Raw genomic sequence first — 15,990 nt, 5'->3', positions numbered from 1 at the left:
TAGCCCTTTGGAGAAACCTGAGACCAGTGTGGTAGACACAGAGAAACGTTTCAACGCAGCGGCTAGGAGACTGCTCACTGCGTCTGCTGTTGATGGAGACCGGTGTTGTCCCTAAAGAACCCAATTGACCCAAAACAACTGGGAGAAGTAAAGGGGTCTGCGCCCCCTCTCCCCACTAACATGCTCTCTCATGCCCAGGGTTAAAGGGTTGGTGGAAGGGAGGTAGAGCCTTCAATACACCCAAATAAAATAGAGTTTTAAAACAAGCGTCAACAATGAGAGTGTCCCTGTGTGTTGCGTCCACTAACTCTGCCCAAAGCCAAGGGCTCGGGTAGGAGAGTTGGCTTAGCAGTTAAGATCACTTGTTCCTGGAGAGGACCTGATCTGGCTCCCAGCACTTACACGGCAGCTCTAGCTCAGGGGATCTGATGCCCTCCCCTGACCTCTATTGGCACCGGACACACACAGGATGCACACACAGACACACAAGTGGAATATTTACACATATAAAAACAAATACAAATTAAAAAAATAGGATGCCACGTCACTTCCCCAGATGCCCCAGTACTTACAAAGGGTGTCTGCTCCCAGTGACCATGTCTTCATTACAGTATCATCTATAGCATGGGTTTTGACCTTCCCTCCCCACCTTCTTTGGGCTTTTTAAGATGATCATGAGGAGAAACAGCCTAAGCAGGAGATCTGGTCCACCATGGTGTTAGGGGAAGCATCGCCTCACGAGTAGGCCACTCACCTCATAGATGTAATAACAAGGTTGATATTAACAAGGAGATGCTTTCTTCACGGCTCCTAGCTGGAGTGGATAAGGCTAGTTCTGAGGACAGTGGTTTGGACATATTCCTGGTTTTTTAAAAGGTTCATTTTTATTTAATGAGTACCTGCTTGCATGTATGTATGTATGTGCACCGTGTGTGTGCCTGGTGTCGAAGGAGGCCAGGAGAGGACAGCAGCGCCTCTAGAACCGGAGATGCAAGTGCTTGTGAGCAACCGGAGATGCGGTGCGTGTGATGCCAGGAACCGAACCAGGGTCTTCCGGAAGCGCAGCCAGTGCTCTTAGCCACTGAGCCACCTCTCCAGCTGCATCGCTGTTAATTTTAAGGTCACTTTAGAAAGCAATGAAATCTAAAACTCTACATCTAAAAAATGTTTTTGTTTGGTTTTTTTCCTTTTCTTTCTTTCTTTTTTTCTTTTTACAGAGAAAACACTGCTATTCACAGCTAGTACTTTATTCAGATAGTAGTCTCTTTGTACACGTGGTCCAAGACGCCTCAGATAAGAACTCAAATAAAATTAGATGTTAAAAATTAGTCTTAAGGGCTGGAGAGATGGCTCAGAGGTTAAAAGCACTGACTGCTATTCCAGAGGTCCTGAGTTCAATTCCCAGCAACCACATGGTGGCTCACAACCATCTATACTGTGATCAGACACCCTCTTCTGCCGTGCAGGTGTACATGCAGGCAGAGTACTGTATACATAATAATAAATAAATCTTTTTTTAAATTGGTCTTCAAACATCATAGGCAACAGTGCTATGTTTGCCTGTGATCTCTCCAATATAAAACCACATCCGTACCTCAGTGGCTACCAAACCGTTCAGCACAGCTTCTTTAACTGTAAGCTATTTGAAGCTACCGTTTTTAACACCTGGAATTATTTTTTTCATGTCCTGAATAGCTGTAGGGATTTCAGCAGGGGTTGAGCAGGGGCGGCATCCCAGCCTTGGCATTCTGCCAAAATGTGGCCAATTGAGGCTTCGCGTAAGTCACAGCAGTGGCTACCAGCACTGGAGCCCTTCTCTATGAAGTTACAAACAAACTTGGCGATGGTCTAAGGTTCAAGGTCTGTCTCCCGGAGCCACCAGCTAAATGTTCCTAAAAATGTATTTCTTTTTTTCTTTTTCTTTTCTTTTCTTTTCTTTTTTTTTTTTTTTTTTTTTTTTTTTTGGTTTGGTTGGTTTTGGTTTCTGGTTTTTTTGAGACAGGGTTTCTCAGTGTAGCCTTGGCTGTCCTACACTCTCTTTGTAGGCCAGGCTGGCCTCGAACTCACAGCAATCTGCCTGCCTCTGCCTCCCTGGTGCTGGAATTAAAGGTATGTGCCACCACGCCTGGCTAAAAATGTATTTCTAATAGCAAACTAGACAGTCCACTCACAACGGGTATAACAAGTTAGCTTCTGTTCAGGATATGTTATTAATCTTTAAAAAAAAATCCACTTGGGATTCAAAAGACTCAGTTATTGTAATTACTAAAAGTAGATTTAGCTAAGATCTTCATTAGACCTCCTGTAAACATGCCTGTCACTGGCTGGGCTTGGTGCGAGCATGCTGGAGGATCTCAGCGAGGCCAAGGCCAGCCTGATCCGCCAATCCATTTCAAGGCTACCCAGACCACACAATGAGACACTGTATCAAACAAACCGGGAGTCTGAGATTATCCCCAGTGGCCATACATAAAGGGTTAGGAGGAAAGGGTTTCAGGACGGCAGAACAACTACTGCAAAGACAATTAAACGTAATTGGCATTCCTCCCAACAGAATTAGGACCTCATTACATTTCACCTGCAAAGTAAAGTATTTCATATTCTTGCCTTCTGTTTCAGTCTGGATCTCTCCAAGACTCGTGGAACACAGTGGCGCGTACACCCGGTTTTGTCTGGGAAGTGGTCCTGGGAGACTTCGCCAATGGGAGGACAGGGAGTTAGTTGGCTGAGATGAGTTAGCGTAACCTAACCCACTGAGATGCAGGGCTTTGGGGAAAGCCAGCACAAGGCGCGGGTAGGAGGATCTATCCACTAACTCCCACAGCTGTCAAGGCTCACTTCCATGAGGCAATTCCCTGCCGCGTCCTGAAAGACAAGTAAGCAAACTGAGGGGCTCCAGAGGCAGGGCAAGCCCAGGCCTGAGAGCTCCAGGGGCTGAGCAAGCCCAAGGCTAAGGGCTCCAGAGGCGGAGCAAGCCCAAGGCTAAGGGCCACTATTGAGAAAAAACACTTAGATGTGGCAAAGACTCAGAGTCAGCAGACTGCAGACCATCTTCTGTAGCATCCTGCATTCACCTTTCAGGAGTTTGTAAAATAGTATTTTATTTTCCTTTGAGCTGAGAAAATCACGTGTGGATACTACTATGGTGTGGGTGTTTTTAAGGGCACGTTAGAGTGGTCTGACCTTTTCCCCCGTGTCCTGCAGCACACACCACAGCGCTTTTCTGGAGCCCCCTTTACTTTCCATTTTACCTGTCTCCTACCACACTGCAAAGGATGTGGTCTCCAGGGTTCTTTTTAAGTTCCCGAAATGGAGCCCATGCCCACATGCATGGCGGGCTCCCATTACCATGTGAAGGTGTCACCTCGGTTCTAATCTTCTTAGCATTTTATTAAAGTGATTCATGCACTTCAAAGAGATTAGAGTGGGCTGACCGGAAGGAGGGAGGCGGTGCTCTGGGCTCTGTGTTGTAAATTTTTAAATGTTATTACGTCTATAAGGTGAGTGGCTTACTCATGAGGTGAGGTGACACTTCCCCCTACACCATGGTGGACCAGATCTCCTGTTTAGGCTGTTTCTCCTCATGATCATCTTAAAAAGCCCAAAGAAGGTGGGGAGGGAAGGTCAAAGCCACACTATAGATGATACCATAATGAAGACATGGTCATTGGGCGCACACACCCTTTGTAAGTACACCTGTGTGGCATTTGGGGAAGTGACGTGGCACCCTATTTTTAAAATTTTTGTATTTTTTTAATGTGTGTAAATATTCCACTTGTGTGTCTGTGTGTGCATCCTGTGTGTGTCCGGTGCCAATAGAGGTCAGGGGAGGGCATCAGATCCCCTGAGCTGGAGCTGCGTGTAAGTGCTGGGAGCCAGATCAGGTCCTCTCCAGGAACAAGTGCTCTTAACTGCTAAGCCAACTTTCCTACCCGAGCCCTTGGCTTTGGGCATAGTTAGTGGACGCAACACACAGGGACACTCTCACCGTCTGGTGATGTGGCCACAAGGGCAGTTTTCCTTGGGTACCTCATATCTTCTTCCTTGCCTCCCCGACCTCAGTTCCAGAGCAGGAAACCAAGTTGTCTATGAAGCTGCATCACTATGCTCTTCACAGTACAGAGCAGTTTTGAAGCTACTCAGAGCCAGCCCGTCATGTTTGCGGGGCTACCACATTCATCCCTCCGTGTGTGCCACACAGTCTGGGAGGTGAGTTGTCTCCAGGGGCACATGTGAGCATATCTGACCTGTTGGTACTAGATGTGATACTGGTTTTTATTCCTTTATGCATCATCCTTGACTCTTTCATTTTTTTTTTATATTCATTGTGGGTGCCCAGGTGTCTCATCTCAAATTTCACATATAGCCTGGCTTGCCCATAAGTGGGTACAGGCATTGTTGCCCACTGTCATCACACCCAAACATCTATACATCAGGCGGTGTATCATTTCACCATTAGTGTCTTTCCTGTGTATCAAAATGAGGGTGTTGCGACGATTATTGAAACTATAGCAATTTTGAGTTTCACTTCAGATAGTAAAAGAACTGACACGCACTGTGATGGGACGGCGTTTGGGCGGTTCGTTTGCCTGCTTGCTTGTTTTTGAAGTGGAGTCTCACTGCGTACCTGACTTCTTTCAGACTTCTGATCCTCCTGCCTCTGGCTGCCATGAGCTGAGATTACATGTGTCTGCGTCTTGTGCGCCTTTAGTGTGACATTTTAAACTAGGTCCCTGCAAGTCATGTCCATGTCCCTGGTAAAGTGATCTTCTTCGGCATCAGGGCTGCGGCACATACAAATAGTTTAGATGAGGTCAGACGTCAACCAATCTGACCGGTGTTCTTGTGGGAAGAGCCACAGGTCCCCAGAGGGGAAAGGCGTGTGGTGACACAGGAAGGCCCAGAATGAAGAATTGCAGGCCATCCCTGCAGCTAAGAAGAAGCAAGCTATGTACCTCCCCCACCAGATTTCAGAGGCAGTGCGGCCCTGTCAGCACCTTGATTTTGAACCATCAAAGAACAAATTTCCATTGCCTGAGGCCACCCTGCTTATGACATTTCATGGTAGCTCTGAGACTCTACTACTGTCGTCTTTTTCTCTAATTTTTTTTTTTTTTTTTTTTTTTTGGTTTTTTTTGAGACAAGATTTTTCTATGTTATCTTGGCCATCCTGGACTCTCTTTGTAGACCAGGCTGGCCTTGAACTCACAGCAATCTGCCTGCCTCTGCCTCCCTAGGGCTGGGATTAAAGGTGTATACCACCACACCCGGCTTTTTCTCGAATTTTTACATGTCTAATTCTGTTTGCATTTGGCTATTTTAACTTTCTTCTCCCTTAACTTCTATCCAGGTTAAAAACTAAGCTGAGACGTTTCCCTCGGTAAGCACGGTGTGTCATAGCCGAGCCGTCACCTGCTTCGCCATGCTCTTCTGCAGCGATGCCACCATTCCAGAAGTGACTCTGCACAGGGAGACATTTCCCTGCATGAGTGCCAACCAAGTTTCAGCTGTGGTTTCATGGCTCGTATGATGATATGAATATTTCTCATTAAAATATTTCTTGGCCCCCCAAAAGACTGATTTTTTTTTTCAGTTTTCACAGTAAAGTTGAGATCGTTTAAGACCATGTACTTAACCTGCTGTCCTACTGTGAACTCAGCCTGAACCTGCTGTCCTACTGTGAACTCAGCCTGTTCAAAGTTAACCTGCCTTTAAGAAAACAGTGTAGGTTTCCAAGATGGTGGCGCCTATCACACACTGTATCTGATCTACTGCATGGAGACCAGGGTTCAGACTGGGAGCCACAGACTGCAAGAACTGGAGAACACTAGTAAAGGACACCAGAAGCCACCTCCCAACATCAGAGTTAGCAAGATGACTAAAGGACAACGTAAGAACACAAGCAAGAAAACAGTGTAGTCATCCTTACGGCCTGGCTCTCCCATGCAATCAGTTTTTACAACCGTAATTTAAGCATAGCTTTAATCTTAAGTTACATGCTCTGCCCTGCCTCTGACTGAGCAATGTATGTGTGCAGGTGTGTGTTGTGGTAATCATCTGTTAAAAGCAGCCTGCAGTCTGCTTAAAGTGGTAACTTTAAACAGTAAATATCTATCATTCTATCATAAATGTTGGGGAAAAACTATGTGGATATAGGTTGAGAGAGTCTGTTTGCAAGTGGTTCACCTGGAAGCAGTAACAGAACTTCTGCAACTCTGCTAAGGATTCTATAAAGAACGCTTTGCTCCTCCATGCCATGTTTTTCTGTGCTATTCGGTGAATGCTGAGCAATGCCTTCGTTAGAGACAGAGCGAAATACAGGGAGAGAAGAGGAGAATTCAAACTTGGGGGCACGGTTGGTCAAGCTACTTCAAGAGAAACCTCCTGTGTCTTCAGTCCTTAATGTGACACCAGCTCACCACAGCCCCACCTTGCCGTAGTCACTCTGAGCTCTGTGTGAGCCTGCCGTTCGGGGACTGGGCCCAGCTAGGAAGGAAAAAGTTAGAAATCCCTGCTCACTGTGACGTCTGCCGGACGTCACTTCCTTAAGCTTCTTTGGTCTTTGTACTGCCCTTAAGCAGTTTAGACGTGATCTGCGGTGGTCACCCTGCTGTCATCTGTGTCCTCTGCTCAACCATGAGCAAGAATGTGTTTTAGCTCTACTCCCCAGTGAGGAAGGGGTTTTCTGTGACCCGTGTTTTTCACCCATGTCCTTGTTCCCTGAAATAATGACTCTAAGACTTAAATGTGTTCACAAAACCCCAGGCCAATACAGCTAGGTGCGTTCCCTTATTTGCTCATAACTAATATCCTGTTTATTCTGTTCTACATTAGGCCACATGGCTGGATACCTCTGCTCAGGTTTCATGCGTCTGTCCTCCTCAGTGTCCCCAGGGGAGTTCTCCATGCGCTTTACTCTATCCCAGCATTCACTCTTTCTCTACTAGAGCTCCTTGCTCCTATTTCCAGCCTCAGCTATAGGCCAATCAGTTATTTATTGACAGGTGAAGAATCTATACAGTACACAAAAGGTTATACCTACATCTCCCCCTTTTAGTCCAATAAACTTTCTTTCTCTTACAATAGTAAACTATACACAATAACAATTACGAAACAATCAGGAAGATTTACACTCACAATGTCCAGCCCATATGTATTTTACAACTTTGAAGAAAGTACTCTACTGTCTATCCTATCTTGGCGAGTTTGGAATTCCGTACCTAAATCATTTTCTAGCATAGGTTGCACTACCAACCTAATAACAGCTTCATAGACATAAAAACATCTAAATTCCTAAACAGCTTAAGCTTAATTGTGAGACTATAACTATCTAGTCTTCATCTCCATCAGGAAGTGCAGAACAGGCAGCTTCCAAAGCTATAGGAATGACAAAGAAAGCTGGCTGCTTAAACAGGCCCCCAAACTCCTCTATAATGTTGGAGCATCAATCTTCCACCCTCTGGCCCAGAACATCTGACAGACCTTCCTGTGAAACAGGAACTATGAAGGTCTACCTACCTTGTCCTTGCAAAGCTTGGCAGTCTGCTTCCCTGCATCCAAGTTTGTCCATTTTGGACAGCATACCATCAGCGGTTGAAGCAAGGGCAGCTTCTTGCCCAGTGGCAGCCTGCCACGTGAAAGCAAACTCCATAAGGAGATATCTGATGCTCATCGTCTTCCTCGAGGTAAAAGGGGGCTGCCGCAAGGAGCTGCCATGTCTCACTGTTGAAGAATCCTTAAAATAATAAAAAAGCATCTTTAAATGCCATATTCTGTAAGTCTCTGAGGTGTTTGAAGACTGTCTGTGTATATTTTAGTTCATCTAAAGGGCAGTGTTGCTTGTTTCTAGCTACTTACTATCTGTTCAACCTAGGAAGAATATTTCCATAATAAGCTAGACTAGTATATGACATGACCATGAGTTCAAATGACTAAATATTAACTTGTATTACTTTCTTATCCTAAGCAGTTTGTAATAGTAGCTTTTAAAAGGACTAGAACTTAACTCTACATCCTTAAGAATCACCTGGGGCACCAGACGTGGTGGCACACACCTTTAATCCCAGCACTCGGGAGGCAGAGGCAGGAGGGTCATTGTGAGTTTGAGGCCAGCCTGGTCTACAAAGCAAGTCCAGGTTAGCTAAGATAACACAGAGAAACCCTGTCTTGAAGCAAAAGAAAAAAAAAAAAAAAAAAAAAAAAGAAAAGAAAAGAAAAGAAAGAAAGAAAAGAAAAAAGAATCACCTAGGTACAATACCGCAACAAGAGTTAATACATAGCATGTTGTAACTAAACTATCATTTTAATTTCATATCAGTATATAAAGATCTATACCAATGTAATCATATATAACCTTAATTCTGAATAAATAACAAAGCTTTATCCCAATGTGATATTCAGAAGAAAGGGAGCATTTGGCTCACAGGTTACAGGCAATCACGCAAGAAGCCTGGGCTGGAAGGACACCTGAAACATGGAAAGGTGCTACTTTCTGGCTTGCTCCTCCTGGCTTCCTAATCTCCTTTTTTTTTTTTTCTTTTTTCTTTTCTCGTTTTTCTTTTTCTTTTCTTTCTTTCTTTCTTTCTTTCTTTCTTTTTATTTTTGGTTTTTCGAGACAGGGTCTCTCTGTGTTTGCCTTAGCTGTCCTGGACTCACTTTGTAGACCAGGCTGGTCTAGAACTCACAGCGATCCGCCTGCCTCTGCCTCCCGAGTGCTGGGATTAAAGGCGTGCGCCACCACGCCCAGCCCTCATCTGTAGTATGCATCCCAGTCCCAGCTGCCCAGGGATGGCACTGCTCACAGTGGGCTGGGCTCGCCTACATCAACCAGTAATCTTAAAGAAGTCCCCTACGCACACCCGTAGACCAACCTGACACGGGCAGTCCTCCAGCCAAAGTCCTTCTTCTCAGGTGTGTCAACAGTCACACTGCGACTCCACCGACTGTAACGGCTGTGATGACAACTTTCATATCAACTTGCTGAGGCTGCAGTAGCAGCCCTTTGCTCAGATGCATCCGGTTGGGTTGTTTCTGTGAAGGTGCCCACCCCTGGGAGGCCATGCAGCCCAGGCTACACTCAAAACCTGTGTGTAGCTGAGGCTAACCCTGAGCTCCTGATCCTCCTGTCTCTACCTCCTAAGTGCTAAGATGGCAGGCATGTGCCACCAGACCCAGCTTGTATGGGGTTTTTTCCCTTAATTTTTTTTTTAGACTTATTAATTTTGTTTTGTCTTGGTTTTGTTGTTGTTGTTGTTTTTCGAGACAGGGTTTCTCTGTGTATACTTGGCTGTCCTAGACTTGCTTTGTAGGCCAGGCTGGCCTTGAACTCACAGAGATCCACTGCCTCTGCCTCCCCGAGTGCTGGGATTAAAGGTGTGAGCCACGACACCTGGCTCATTTTCTTTTTATGTGTATGAATGTTTTGCCTGCATGTATGTATGTGCACTATGTATGCACCTGGTGCGAGGACAGGTGAGAGAAGGGTGTTGGTTCTCCTCAGAACTGGTGCTTCAGTCGTGAGGCACCGTACATGGAGCTGGCAGCTGAAGCTGGGTCCTCCGCAAAAGCAGCATGTGCTTTAACCACTGACCCGTCGCTGCAGCCCCCAGCTGGCTTATGATGTTTGAGTTTGGGAGTTTTTGTTTGTTGTTTTATTATTCATTTTTTGAGGCAGGGTCTAGCCCAGACTGGCCTTGAACTCTCTTGCATCAACCTCAGTCTCTCAGACCCACAGATTTTGAACTTGTCAGACCTTGTAGCCAATTCCTGAAATTCTTGAAATTCTGTCTCTCTCTCTCCTGACCATACTCCCCCACCCACCCACCCCCACCCCACCCCACACACACCACACACCACACCATTCGTTCTGTTTCTCTGGAAAACTCTCACACACGATCCCATTTCCTTTGATTACTAGTGCCCTGCCTTGGAACGCCGGCCTTACTGACCTCCGTGCTGAAAGTTGGTGCCTATGAACTTGGATCTCCAAATAGAAGGCCCGTTTGCCTACCGCTCTGCAATGGAACCAAGTACATGTCATGATGCTCTCTGGCTGGTGACACTAGCCAGTCACAGCCCTCCCCAGATAGTGTCTACTGCCAGACAGGGCTTGGCCTCAGCTTTCTACGGTACTTTCTCAGACTTTCCTCTTGGGTGGGTCCTGGACCCTCCAGTCCCTGTCGCCCATGGATGTACACATGTGTTGAGAGATGACTTGTGTTCCAGGAGAGTGTTGGCAAGTCTGCTGTGAGAATCCCTTCTATATAACACTGAGGTCATATATATGTAGAATCCAGAAGTGATTAAGACCCGAGAGCCAAACAACTCTCGGATTCATCACATGCTTTGTATCCCTGCTGGGGCTGCAGGACTTTTAAAGGCGTAGTCAAACAGAGAGAACCCAGCCCATAGCCACAAAGAACAAGCAGAATAGCAGCCTGGCTTTGGGGAGCCAGCAGATGTTTGGCTTGTTGTGAATTAGATTTTTTTCCCTGGGCTACCTGCCAGGTGGAGAGCAGGGCTTATGTAGACCCTGTGTGGGGTCCCAGGGCAGCGAGTGTGCATACCAATGTGTCCTGCCGGCCTCGGTGCTGGGACCGGACCTGGGGTAAACCATGCCGTGGCTGGTGATGGTTCTGCCCCTCACTGAGTTCCCTTTGCTGATGCTCACAGAGACTTGGGCATCTGCTCAGGAACTTTCTGACTCCTCTATTCATTTACTTGAATTACGTTTTCCAAATGCCTGCCTTTTAGCCTTCTCTTCTCCAGACTAAATATTTCTGTAACTTTTCAACCCTTAGATCACTAGCTCATTTTATTGTAAATCCTCTCCAGTATTCCTTGCTGTTCTGACACTTACGGAGCTTAAATGCCGTATGAGTTTACCCCAGAGACTAGAAGTATAAAAGCCTTTGATTGGGATACATTTACCATGGTAACTTGTCAATTCTAGCTAACCCTTGACTCTTGACTTCTAGAGGAGGGAAAAAGGGGGAATCCACCTCGATTTGCTAAGAAATCCAAAGGTTGGTTTGGCAAGGAGAACTATCTACCTGGTTTTTAAGTAAAAGGTATTATTATTTTTAAAAAGTTATTTTAAGGCAGGCATAATTGCACTTGTTTATAATCCCAAGGCCTTCGGGAGAACGAAGCAGGGCCGGTCAAGAAAGAGTGGTACATAGCTGTAATTCCAACACCTCGGGGAGAGGGACAGAGGCAAGACGATGACTGCAAGTTCGAGGCCAGCCTCATCTACATAGCCAGTTCAAGGCCAGCCTGTGAGAAACATGTACACAGATACTCTGTCTCAAACAAAACAGAAAGTTCAAGGAAAGCTTGAAAAATGATTCCAAGCAAACACGCATTGGAGCTTTCCTTTCTACTAGTTTGTTCCATTTTCAGCTCAGGGCGGAGCCTGAAGCTAAGCCGTAGAGCGTTTGCCTAGCAAGGCTTTGATCTCTTCTGAATCACCTCATGAACTCGGTGTCCTAGCACCTGCCTGCGATTACGTGACTCATCAGGTAAAGGCAAGAAGATTATAGCCACTCAAGGCCAGCCTGGGCTATGAAAGACCCTGTTTCAAAACAAAACAACAGAGCAGCAATTCTAGCCGGGACTCGCACCAGGCCTGAGAAAGTCAGTGCCTCAATAACGATATTAAAAGAAATGGTTTATACATTGGTATCGTACATTTGAATTATGTCACACACATCTTCTATACACAGATAATTATGTCGTGTATGTCGCACATGCACCTTGCCGTTCTGTCAGAGTGACCGTTCTAGACATGTATATTGCACATGCACCTTGCGATGCGGTCTAGGCATCTCCTCAGCCTCGGGGGAGAGCGAGCGGTGAGCGCTGTGGTGAAGTGCCATGCCTGGAGCCTGGCTTCCGGCCTGAGCCCCGGGCTCCGCAGCTGGAGTTTCTGAGGTCCTTCACCTGTCTGTTCCCGCACTTGTTCTTTTCGCTCTTCCTGTTCACAGTGACATTCCTGCTTACTATTTTTTTTAAGTATTTGTTTATTTTTAACCTGGATCCTCTGAGCTGTCTCTTCAGTCCTTGTTATTATTTATTCTTAGTAAATGTCACACATTTATATAATATATTTGATCATGCCTGCCTAGCACCACTTTCCTCCAACTTCTCCTGGTGTCCCTACCCCGTGGCCTTCTCTCTGTGATGACCCCTCGCAACAGCCCCTGCCCAGAGACAGCCTCCTGGACCGGCTCCGATGTTCCTGCCAGGAGTAGTTGACTGCAGCCTCCTTTTTCCTCATTGAGTTGGCACATTCTGTCTCTATTCTTTCTCCTAACCTTACTCCAACACTCCCTGTTTCAAAAAAATATGTATAAAAATCTAGACTGCTTGCCTGCAAAATACACTCAGACTCAAACTGCCTCTGTTTGTCTCTGTTTGTCACCACCGAATCCTTGTCCACAGACGCTTCAAGAACTCCCGTCCCCAAAGACCTATTCCCTACTGAGACAGTTCCTGGTACCTCTCAACTTCATCTTTTCCTTTTGGTTGCTAACAGTCTGAGTCTTGTTGGTGCCGCCCACATGCTCACGAGTGTTGGGGGGAGTCATCCGCCAGGGCATGCATCGGTACCCCACCAATGGCTACTCCCCAGGAGTGACTCTCCTTCCCCAGCAGACACCAAGCTCCCCTCGCTCCCTCACAGAGCAGGGCCTTTGGGTCCTCAGGAGTGGTGGGGAAACAACACTCGTCTCTGGGGACTTTCCTGAGTATTAGCTACATTAACAAACATTTAAAAAAAGACACTGCTACCAGCCTTTGCACAGGGCCCTGCTGCTGCCGCCGTTCTCTCAGTACAGAAGCTGTACAAATATCAAGTCCTCTCTCTGGGAACACTCACGGTGCCAGCTTGTTCCTAAGCTAGCAACTAGAAATGGGAGCCCAGAACAGAGAGCTCCTGCCACCTGAAGGAGCCAGCAGCAGGGCTCCCCAGCACCCTGGTTCTCTGGGGGAGTCGGCTGCACTCCTTGTGTTGTTCCCAGGCTGCTGCAGAGCAAAAGAAAACAGAAGCGTGCTTGCCTTCTCTCGTTTTCTCCACCTTTCGTCTGGTTATGACTGTGATGTCACTCACTGGCCTGAGGTCCAAGTGGAGCAAGGTACACTGAGATGTCTGCAGGCACTGTGAATGAGGGAAGCAGGCTGGTGTGAAACACACACGCACACACACGCGCGCACACACACACACACTCACACACACACACACACACACACACACACACACTCTTTTTTATTCCACATTAAAGTCTCAACTTCCATAATGGAAGCCGCTCTCTTCCAGGCGGGTTAGTTCACACTCTACTCCCTTTGGAGGCACAGAGAACGGCTCCGTCGGCGTTTTCAGAAATACAGACAAGCTAACTAACACTCCTAAAGCTGCAGGAGCAATGGGGCTGGGGACTATTGTGTGACAGAGTGTGAAATGTCCCCGAGGAGGCCTCGGGTGCTTCAGCACTTGGCCCCCAGCTGGTGGCCCTGTCTTGGCAGGATGTGGAATCCATGGAGAGGGAGACGCGGCTGGCAGAGGAAGGTAGCTAGGGGCAAGCGCTAAAGGTTATAACTGGGCCCTGTTTTCGACCTCGACTCTAATTAATGCTCTACACTAAAAATGGTTGGTGGCAACTTTTATGTTGTGTGTATTTACCACATTTAAGTATTAGTTTAAATGGAGGAGATAAAGATTAAAGCCAGAGGAAGAGGTGGGTGCCCCTGCCTGGTCTGCCTTGCGGCACCTTATTCCCCAAGTGATTTTCATACCTCAGACACCTGGGTGAGTAACACTGGCCAGGCTTTGCTCAGCGACTCCCTCGCCCTGCAGCACATCCATACTCCGATGCACATACGCAAGGGGGGCGGGGGGCGTCTCCTCCGATAGTCACAAACATAGTAACATGGTAACATAGATAACCAAGTAACACAAGTTAGCGTGGAATGTGTACATGTATGCCTATAGACTCCTATTATCTACCATAAATCTGCAATGTCCATACCATTATAATTTTCCATTTATAGGAGCTCAGAGCCCAGAAAGAAAGGTTTTGAGGTCACCTTTGTGAAGTGGAGAAACAGGTTGAAACCAGCTGAGGCAGAACCCGTGCCCTCAGGCAGAGAACTCTATTGCCCCCTAGTGGGGTCACTGGTCCAGCATTGCCTCACCTGTACATGGGGACATCCCCAGTCTCCACCCTCTCCCTCCCTCCCTCCCTCCCTCCCTCCCCTCCCCCCACAGAAGTAATTTCCTGGTCATTATCTACTCCTCTTGCTTGACCCTTTCTCCCTGGTGTGCGTGGCTGTGCTACAAGGGTCTGGTTTTCTCTGCAAACCTAGTGAGCTGTCCAGGACTCCGGCCTCCCAGGAGCATCTCTGGAGGCCTTGCTGAGCTCCAGCAGCAGCCTGGTGTGCTGGTTACATCCCTGATGGGTGGAAGCTGCTTCCTACCTCTCTCTGCAACAGAGTTCCTTAGAGTAGTTTTCTATCCTGGATACATTTGGCATAAACATCTCTCAAAGTTTCCCCTTGATCTGACCCTTTGCCAGATAGATTGGATGGTTGGCTTGCCTCGATGTCGGCTTTTGTTTCTGTTGATGTTTAATCTTATGCCTGGTTCTCAAGAAAACTTCTTGTTTGACAGGAGTGAGGGTCATAGACAGATGCTCCCAGAAAAACCTGTTGTTTTTAATTACCATTACTATTATTACGGCAGTATAACCCGCTAGCAATCAAGATACAGACACCTGTTATGTTTTAAAATAGCCTTAGGGGCTGGAGAGATGGCTCAGAGGTTAAGAGCACTGGCTACTCTTCCAAAGGTCATGAGTTCAATTCCCAGCAACCACATGGTGGCTCACAACATCTATAATGAGATCTGGCCTGCAGGCAGAACATTGTATACATAATAAATAAATAAATCTTTTTTAAAAAATAGCCTTAGTTAACCTGGGGCGGGGCAGATATTAATCCTCTAAACTGCTTCCCACATTGGGGCAGGCATGGGATCCCTGCCCCAATCCCATGCCATCTGTTTCTAATAACTTCTATCAAGCTGCCTCCCATCAATAATCCCAAATACTTGCTAATGTTTTTCATCTGAGCCAAATCTCCATCCACGCCGGCCATGTGTTTCTCCTCCATGGCAGCACAACCTTTTTTTCCTCTCTGCTCCTCAGAACTCTCCTCTTCCCAAGATTCTCTGTCTCTCCCAGCCCAGGAACCTTAGCCAGGAACCTTAGTCACACCTATCTCATTTGCCCTGCCCAGGTGATGACTTTTTTACTAATTAGCATCAAAACACATCAGACCAACCCCCAAGAAAAACCATGTGTGTTCTGGCCATGTGCCCCCGCTGTCTTCCCTGTTTGTAGCCTGAGCTCGGCCTATCTGTGGCTCCTTTATGTTGGGGTCTGCTGTGTGTTTGGAGCAATCAAACATGTCATGTCGTGGGAGGTACGGTGACAAGGTGCTAACTCTTGAGCACTCTGTCCCAGGGTTCTCCACCTTTGTGATGGCAGGTTGACAGACATCTTGTCGTGGGACACTGAGAAGTTTACAGATAACAGCAGCCCTTCGGGGCCCCAGGCAACAAGGGACATTAGTATCAGTGGGTCCCCACAACTCTTCCTTCCTTCACCCAGACATCGGCAGTGATTTTTGTGTCATATGAATCTCACAAAAGGCCTGAAGCAGACGGAGATGTACTACGTTCATCTTGAAGCCGGCATTCACCACTATGCATCGTAAGAAGAAGATGGTAAATTTTGTGTGGTTTTGTTTGTATTTAACAGCCAGATGGGCACTCTCCATGGATTACATCTGAAAATCAGAGCCCTATAAACCATAAGAAGAAAAGAGGCCACCAGAGCCAGGTTCACATCTGTTCAGTCAGGGGTCTTGCCTTAGTGACACACCTTGAGATCGAGCAGCACATCTCGGTCAGCCACTCGGACTGTGTGACCTCAG

General features: G+C 46.8%; 1 pseudogene; it reads right to left on the bottom strand.

Annotated features, from left to right (window-relative positions):
- Nucleotides 1-1,528: 1,528 nt before the first annotated feature.
- On the bottom strand, nt 1,529-11,876 carry LOC127202347 (ATP synthase subunit g, mitochondrial-like; annotated as a pseudogene).
- Between the last annotated feature and the right edge of the window lie 4,114 nt (nt 11,877-15,990).

This window comes from Acomys russatus, chromosome 18, assembly GCF_903995435.1.
Source record: "Acomys russatus chromosome 18, mAcoRus1.1, whole genome shotgun sequence".
Taxonomy (NCBI): Eukaryota; Metazoa; Chordata; class Mammalia; order Rodentia; family Muridae; genus Acomys; species Acomys russatus.
This window is presented reverse-complemented; position numbering and strand designations above follow the sequence as displayed.